This window comes from Apium graveolens, chromosome 8, assembly GCF_009905375.1.
Source record: "Apium graveolens cultivar Ventura chromosome 8, ASM990537v1, whole genome shotgun sequence".
Taxonomy (NCBI): Eukaryota; Viridiplantae; Streptophyta; class Magnoliopsida; order Apiales; family Apiaceae; genus Apium; species Apium graveolens.
The window spans coordinates 160281380-160289552 of NC_133654.1; positions in this window are offsets into that span (position 1 = coordinate 160281380).

Sequence of the window (8173 nt, forward strand, 5' to 3'; positions counted from 1 at the left end):
AAGGCAGCTGATTCACAGGAAGAGAAGATCGAGACAAACATAAGAAGAGATATGCATGAAGAAGGAATTCTATGAAGAATAGAATACTTGGAAGAAAAGATATCTGATTGATATATTTTAGGAAGCAGAATTATATTCCATATTAATTAGCGATTATCTTGTAACTGTGTAGTATATAAACACAGACATAGGGTTTACACTATAAGTGTTATCACAATCGAGAAGATTATTCATTATAACCCTAGCAGCTCTCGTGATATTTGTTCATCACAGAGGACAGTTCCATACTGTAACAGAGTTTATTATTTTGAATAAAGTTTGTTTTCTGTTACTTGAGTTATTAAAGTTCGATTTGATTGTGCTATACACTGTATTCACCCCCTCTATAGTGTGTGTGTGTGACCTAACAAGTGGTATCAGAGCCTATCTGTTAACACAAAAACAGTTTAAGATCCAAACACAATCATGTCTGAAGCAGAAACTCCAACCAAGCCCACCAAAACTGAAGAACAACCAAAGACATAAATCCATAGTGGATATGAGACTATTAGAGTTCCCATATTGAAACCGTCTGAATATCCTATATGGAAGGTGAGGATGACTATGTTTCTGGAAGCTATAGATCCAGAGTATCTTGACAGAATCAAGGAAGGACCTCACAATCCAATAAAGCTTGCTGTTGTAGTTGCAGGTGAAGCAGCAAAGTCTGTACCAAAGGAGAAGAGTGATTATACTGCTGAAGATATCACTTTGATTGCAAAGGATGCTAAGGTACGACACTTACTGTATAGTGACATTGATAATGTAATGTCAAACAGGGTAATAAACTGCAAGACTGTAAAAGAGATATGGGATGCCTTGGAAACAAGGTGCCAGGGAACTGATTCGATCAAGAAGAACAGGAAGACAATACTCACTCAAGAGTATGAACACTTTGACTCAAAGGCTAATGAGTCATTGACTGATTTATATGATAGATTTGTCAAACTCTTGAATGATTTTCACTGGTTGATAAGGAGTATGATCTTGAAGATTCAAACCTAAAATTCATGTTGGCTCTTCCTGAAAGCTGGGATTTGAAGGCAACAACAATAAGAGACAACTATAATCTGGATAAAACAACTCTTGATGAAATTTATAGAATGCTCAAGACTCATGAACTTGAGATGGAACAAAGAAGCAAGAGGAAAGGAGGAAAGTCAAGGACAGTTGCTCTTAAGGCTGAAGAAGAATCCCCCAAGGCAGCTACCTCAAGGAAAGATAAGGGTAAAGCTCTCTTCACAAAGTCTGATACTGAGCCATCAAGTTCTGAAAGTGATGATGACTCAGAATCTGAAAGCTTGCCTGAGACGGATGCTGATGAAGAGATGATGAAGCTGTGTGCTCTTATGGTGAAAGGAATCACAAAGATTGCATACAGGAAGTTCAGGAAGGGAAAGAAGTTTTCCAGGAAAGGCGCAAGTTCTGATAAGAAGAATTTCAGATAATCTGAGGGCAGAGGAGGAAAGTCTGACAGATGAGATTATACAAATGTCAAATGCTACAACTGTGGTGAGAAAGGTCACATATCTCCTGATTGCAAGAAAGGGAAGAGTGACAAAGGCAAGGCTCTTGTCATAAAGAAGAAAAGCTGGACAGACACCTCAGATTCCGAAAGTGAGGAGAACTATGCCTTGATGGCAAATGCTGATATGGCAAATGCTGAAAGCAGTACTGAAGCTGCTGAGTTAAAGGTACCTCAAACTACTTATGCCTTTCATACTGATGATATTAATGAGTTGAGAAGATATCTTAAAACCATGTTCATTAGCTATAGAGACCAAACTTTAACATGTGAAAGATTAACTTCTGAAAATCTTGCTTGTAAAAAGAGGAATGATTATTTAGAAAAAGAGTTAGTCATGTTCCATCAAACTCAGAAAGATAGAGATGATGCTTTCTATGTTAGGGATGAAGTACTTAAAATGAATGAATCTCTAAAAGCTGAGTTAGAAAAGGAAAGAGAGATTATCAGGACTTGGACTAACTGGAAAGAGGGCTTAGGTTATGGAGATGATAAGAATGATAAAGGAACTGTAGATATTAAGCCTATAGTTGTTAAACAAAAGCAAAAGTTAAAACCTGTTAAGTTTGTAGCTGTAAAGTCTGATACTGAGAAATCAGAAGTTAAAAAGGAATTAACTTCTGACAAACTAAAACAGGAAAAGACAACTGAAGTAAACGTAGGCTTAATGACAAAGAAGCAGCTTAAGCATAAGCTGAAATATGTTAAGAATGCAAACAAGGTAAAATCACCTAGGAAAAATAGGAATGGAAAGGAAGGTGTGAATAAAAGCAATGATTATAAGTCTGTTCCTGATGCTCCTATAAAAACGTGTCATAACTGTGGAAGTTCTAACCATCTGGCTTCTTTTTGCAGGAAGAATAAGAACATAAACTCTTTACCTTCAAAGTCAGGAGTTAAGAGTCAGTCTTTTAGATATAAGCCACAAAATCCTTGTTTTCATTGTGGTAGTTTATGGCATTCCATTTATACTTGTAAGGAATATCATAGTTTGTACTATGATTACTATCAAATAAAACCTTCTTTAAAGAAAGTTACCATTGTTCCTTCTAGTGTAAGTTCTGATACAAAGTCTGATAGTGTAAATTCTAATAAGAAAAATATTAACATAAACTTTGATGCTAAATCCGCTGTAAATGTTAACAGACTTAATAAGGCCAAAGGATCCAAGCATGTCCGGGTCCTTAAAACTAATCTTTAGTGGTCTTTGTGATTGCAGGGCAACAGGAAAAACATCCTAGTTCTGGACAGTGGATGTTCAGGACATATGACTGGAAATAAAGCCCTGCTATCAGACTTTGTGGAGAAGGCTGGCCCAAGTGTTTCTTATGGAGATGGCAATATTGGAAAAACATTGGGATATGGCAATATAAATCTTGGGAATGTCATCATTAAAGAAGTAGCTCTTGTCTTAGGACTTAAACACAATCTGCTGAGTGTCAGTCAAATCTGTGACAGAGGTTATCATGTCGATTTCTTTGAAGAACACTGTGAAGTAGTAAGTAAATCTACAGGCAAAGTTGTTCTGCAAGGATACAGGCGTGGTAACATTTATGAAGCCAAGCTTTCAACAAGTACTGATGGTTCTGCAATCTGTCTGATGAGTTGAGCATCAATTGAAAAAAGCTGGAATTGGCACAAGAAACTCTTTCATTTAAATTTCAACAATATAAATGAGTTGGTAAGGAAAGATCTTGTGAGAGGACTGCCAAATTCAGTATTTGCTCCTGATGGCCTTTGTGATTCTTGTCAGAAGGCTAAACAAAGGAAATCGTCATTCAAGAGCAAGACTGAATCATCAATTCTTGAGCCTTATCACTTACTACATGTTGATCTATTTGGTCCAGTAAATGTCATGTCTATTACAAAGAAGAAATATGATATGGTTATAGTGGATGAGTTCACTAGATACACATGGGTGTATTTCTTGCACACAAAAAGTGAAACTGCATCTATCTTGATTGATCATGTCAGGCAACTGGATAAATTGGTCAAAGATTCTGTGAAAATAATAAGGAGTGATAATGGTACTGAGTTCAAGAATTTGATAATGGAAGAGTTCTGCAAAAACCATGGAATCAAGCAGGAATTTTCTGCACCTGGAACTCTACAGCAAAATGGAGTTGTTGAAAGAAAGAATAGAACTCTTATTGAAGCTGCACGAACAATGCTTGATGAAGCAAAGCTTCCAACCTATTTCTGGGCTGAAGCTGTGCAGACTGCTTGTTTTACTCAGAATGCAACACTAATTAACGAGCATGGAAAGGTACCATATGAGATGGTGAAGAAAAAGAAGCCAAATCTAAAGTATTTTCACGTGTTTGGATGTAAGTGTTTTGTTCTTAAGACTCACCCTGAACAGCTGTCCAAATTTGATCTAAAAGCTGATGAAGGAATTTTTGTTGGGTATCCACTTTCCACAAAAGCCTTCAGAGTCTATAACTTGAGAACAAGAGTGGTCATGGAATCTATCAATGTCTCCTTTGATGATAAGAAGGTTACTGGGCTTGAAGACTTCAATGATCATGAGCAGCTGAGATTTGAAAATGAAGACTTAAATTCTGATACTGAAAATCCTGACAGTCTAAATTCTGATACTGCAAACTCTGATGGATTAAGCTCTGATGTTATTGAAACTGTGGTAACTACGCCAAAGGAAAATGCACCTGTGTAGGAGGAGCATACTGAAGATACAACCACATCTCAAGAAGCATCAGAACAGACAACTGGCTATTCAATTTCTGACTCCTCAAGTTCTGATAAGCCGAGTTCTGATAGTTCTGAAAATCTAAATTCTGAAGAATCCAACACAGAGAGCATAGTTTCAGGGGGAGCACCAGAAAATGTTGACGAAGATAGCATGGATCATGGGGGAGCATCCAGTTCTAGAGAAAACCTTCCATCTGCAAGGAAGTGGACAAAATCACATACACCTGATTTAATAATTGGAAATCCTGATGTAGGAGTCAGAACTAGAACAGCTACTTCAAGTGAATGTCTTTACAATTCTTTTCTTTCTCAGACTGAACCAAAGAAAGTGGAAGAAACTCTTCAAGATGCTGATTGGGTGCAAGCAATGCAAGAGGAGTTAAATGAATTTGAAAGAAATAAAGTCTGGACCCTAGTGCCAAGACCAAAGCATAGATCTGTTGTTGGTACAAAGTGGGTATTCAGAAACAAAACTGATAGTGATGGCATAATTACAAGGAATAAGGCAAGGATATTCTTCCAGATTATGTCTACAGGCTTGATAAAGCACTCTATGGCCTTAAGCAAGCTCCAAGAGCATGGTATGCGACTTTAGCTCAGTTTCTTCTGGAAAGTGGATTTAACAGAGGAACTATAGACAAAACACTGTTCTACCTCAAACATGGAAAGGACCTACTTCTGGTTCAGATATATGTTGATGATATTATCTTTGGTTCTACAAATGACAGACTTTGCAAGACGTTTGCCAAACAGATACAGTCAAGGTATCAAATGAGTATGATGGGGGAACTTAGCTATTTTCTGGGCCTTCAAGTCAAGCAGAATGAAGAAGGCACTTTTATTTGTCAAACCAAGTACACCAGAAATTTGCTGAAGAAATTTGGGATGCAAGATTGTTCAAGTGCATCCACTCTCATGGCCGCTGCAACAAAACTGGATAAGGATACTGGTAAATCAGTAGATATTACTGATTACAGAGGTATGATTGGCTCTCTACTCTATCTAACTGCTAGTAGACCTGATATCATGTATGCTACCTGTCTTTGTGCAAGATTTCAAGCAGATCCAAGAGAACCTCACTTAACAGCTGTGAAAAGGATTTTCAAATATCTTAAGGGAACAGCTGATCTGGGATTGTGGTATCCCAGAGAATCAGATTTTAAACTAATAGGTTACTCAGATGCAGATTTTGCAGGTTGCAAAATTGACAGGAAAAGCACAAGTGGAAGCTGCCAATTTCTTGGAGGCGGATTGGTTTCTTGGTTTAGCAAGAAACAAAAGTCAATTTCCACATCAACTGCAGAAGCAGAGTACATTGCTACAGGAAGCTGTTGTGCACAGATTCTTTGGATGAAGAATCAGTTACTGGATTATGGGTTAACATATTTTAAAATCCCTATTTACTGTGATAATCAAAGTGCTATTGCTATGACAGGTAATCCAGTTCTACACTCAATGACGAAGCACATCAGCATTAGGTACCACTTCATATGGGAACATGTGGATGAAGGTACAGTGGAATTGAACTTTGTTCCAACAGATCAACAACTAGCAGATATCTTCACAAAACCACTGTGTGAAGCTACTTTTACAAGATTGGTAAATGAACTTGAAATGGTTTCAGGTTCCTTCTCTAAACCTGCTTAGTTTTTGTTCTGATACATCAGACTTTATGATCAGTATTTACAGATATTACTTTCCTTGTGTATTCTGTGCTTACTTGAAAATTGCTTAAGTACTGATTGTTGTCTGATATGAATTTCTAAACTCTGATAATGATATGTCTGTTTCTGTGACTATTCAATCCTATGAGGATAACTGTGCTACATGCTGACCTAGTAGTCTTCAATATACTAGAGATCCCATGTTAGAAGTAATTATTTCTGTGGAAATCTATTGACATAAGCAAATTCTGATATTGAGCTTAGTTGAGTTTACTTTTTCTATCTTATTATTAAGTCAAAAACTAGAATAATGCTTCTCATCTGTTAAGTTCTGATTCTAGTAAATCTGTTGAATGTACTAAGTGATGATAAACCTCACTTATCAAAAGAAAAAGGAAAAGAAACAAGGAATAAAAATCAGGTACTCCTTTGAGATCTAGAGTAAAAATGTGGAAGGGACGACCTAAGTACATTGCTGGTATTAAGTAAAATGCATCAGAAAAGCAAATAATATTTTTCTTGGTGACTTTTCACACTCTATGATTACTGGAGAAATACTCTGATAATAGCATAAATTCTGATAAGCAGTCGTGACTCACTTACACTGAGAAGCCACTGTAAAATGGAATTTAAAAAGATGCACAAAATTAGCACAAAATAGTTGAGGTGGACTCAAGCATGAACTCATTCAATAGTAGGCTTCAGAATAATGACAGATTTTCAGTAAAGTTTTAGTTATGCCTTATTTCTAAGATGTTCTGAAGTGAATCAGACTTTACTCTTTGTCTGATATTTAGCTTAATGCACACACTAACACTCCATATGAATGATGAAAATTTCTTTGGTGATCCATGTTGTTGTAGATGAACAGTTTATGTGTCAAATTACATAAATTCTGAGGACAGGTTCTGTTGAACGTTCTGATAATTAAGTTTTGAAGAATCGATATCAGAATTTGGGTGAAGAATTACGGAGATAGGCATTCATTTTTCGAGTTCAGAAATCATGTTCTGATGACTGTTAAGTTCTGATATAAGTCTAAGTTCTGATATTAAATTCTGATACTTTACTTGACTTATTTGTGGTTACAATTTGAAACAGTCTCCTTTTTAAATCAGAATATGTTTGGGTAGAATATTAACAGTCAATCTAATTAGGGTTAGTAGAACACGTACATGCACAGTAACGTTTACTTGTTTCTTGTGCGCATTAAACCTTGACTTACACTTCCAATGACTGTTTTTCGTCTTCCCAGTCTAGGGAGATGGGGTAGAATTATTTCTACCTGTCTGCATTAAATTATCCATGCGTCTCCTGGCATTCTATTGCCTATATAAATAAACACCTCCTTCCAGCTAAACATTATTCCCTTCCTCAAACACTTACTCTCTTTTCCCTCATATACACAACATCATGGTTAACTACAATATATTTTTAAACTATGAGACCTTCAACATGGAGTTAAGCCGTGAGGGATGGCAGCAGGAATGGCACGTGACTGTCATTCCTGATGAGATTTGGGACTCGGTTCCCCAGGAGGTTCTCACACACCTCATGTTCTTTTACATGGACTACCATCGCCATCTGGAGCGATTGGAGGAGGAAAGGCTGGAAGCTCTCCGCCAGCAAGAGTGAATCATCAGACTCGCTATTCTTTTTGTAGAGAGTAGGAAGAAGAAATAACTTATTTTCTTCTTCCTGTTTTTCTTCATCGTCAGCTTTGCCCTGCTTCTTGAGCTAGGACTAAGGCTGTTGATGTTAGGATTAGAAGCTTAGGACAGTCTTGTAATTCTCTGATGTAATTTCAATTTCATGAATGTATTCTCTTAATATATTAATGAAATTTCTTATTTTTGCAAGATTCTGTCTCTGAGATGTTTGCACATTTAAATGCACTGTTAAATCCTGATATATCCATGTTCTGATGATCATTTTAATCATTGATTTAAATTAAGTTCTGACTTTAAAATATCAGTACTTGTTTCCTTGATTTATTTTGGTCATTCTCACACTTGAAATTTATTTTCAGAATATTGGTTTTGCAGTAAAAATAATTGAATAAGTGGGAACAGTTTAAATTTTGAATTAAAACTGACTTACCTCAATTAATGGGATTACTGGGTAAGTGGAACGGTTTTTCCTTGAAAATCTGCATATGATAAGTCATGATTACTATTTTCCCGTGCCCATTAACTATTTATTATTGCTGCATGTCTGACAGGTGTCCAACGGTTAT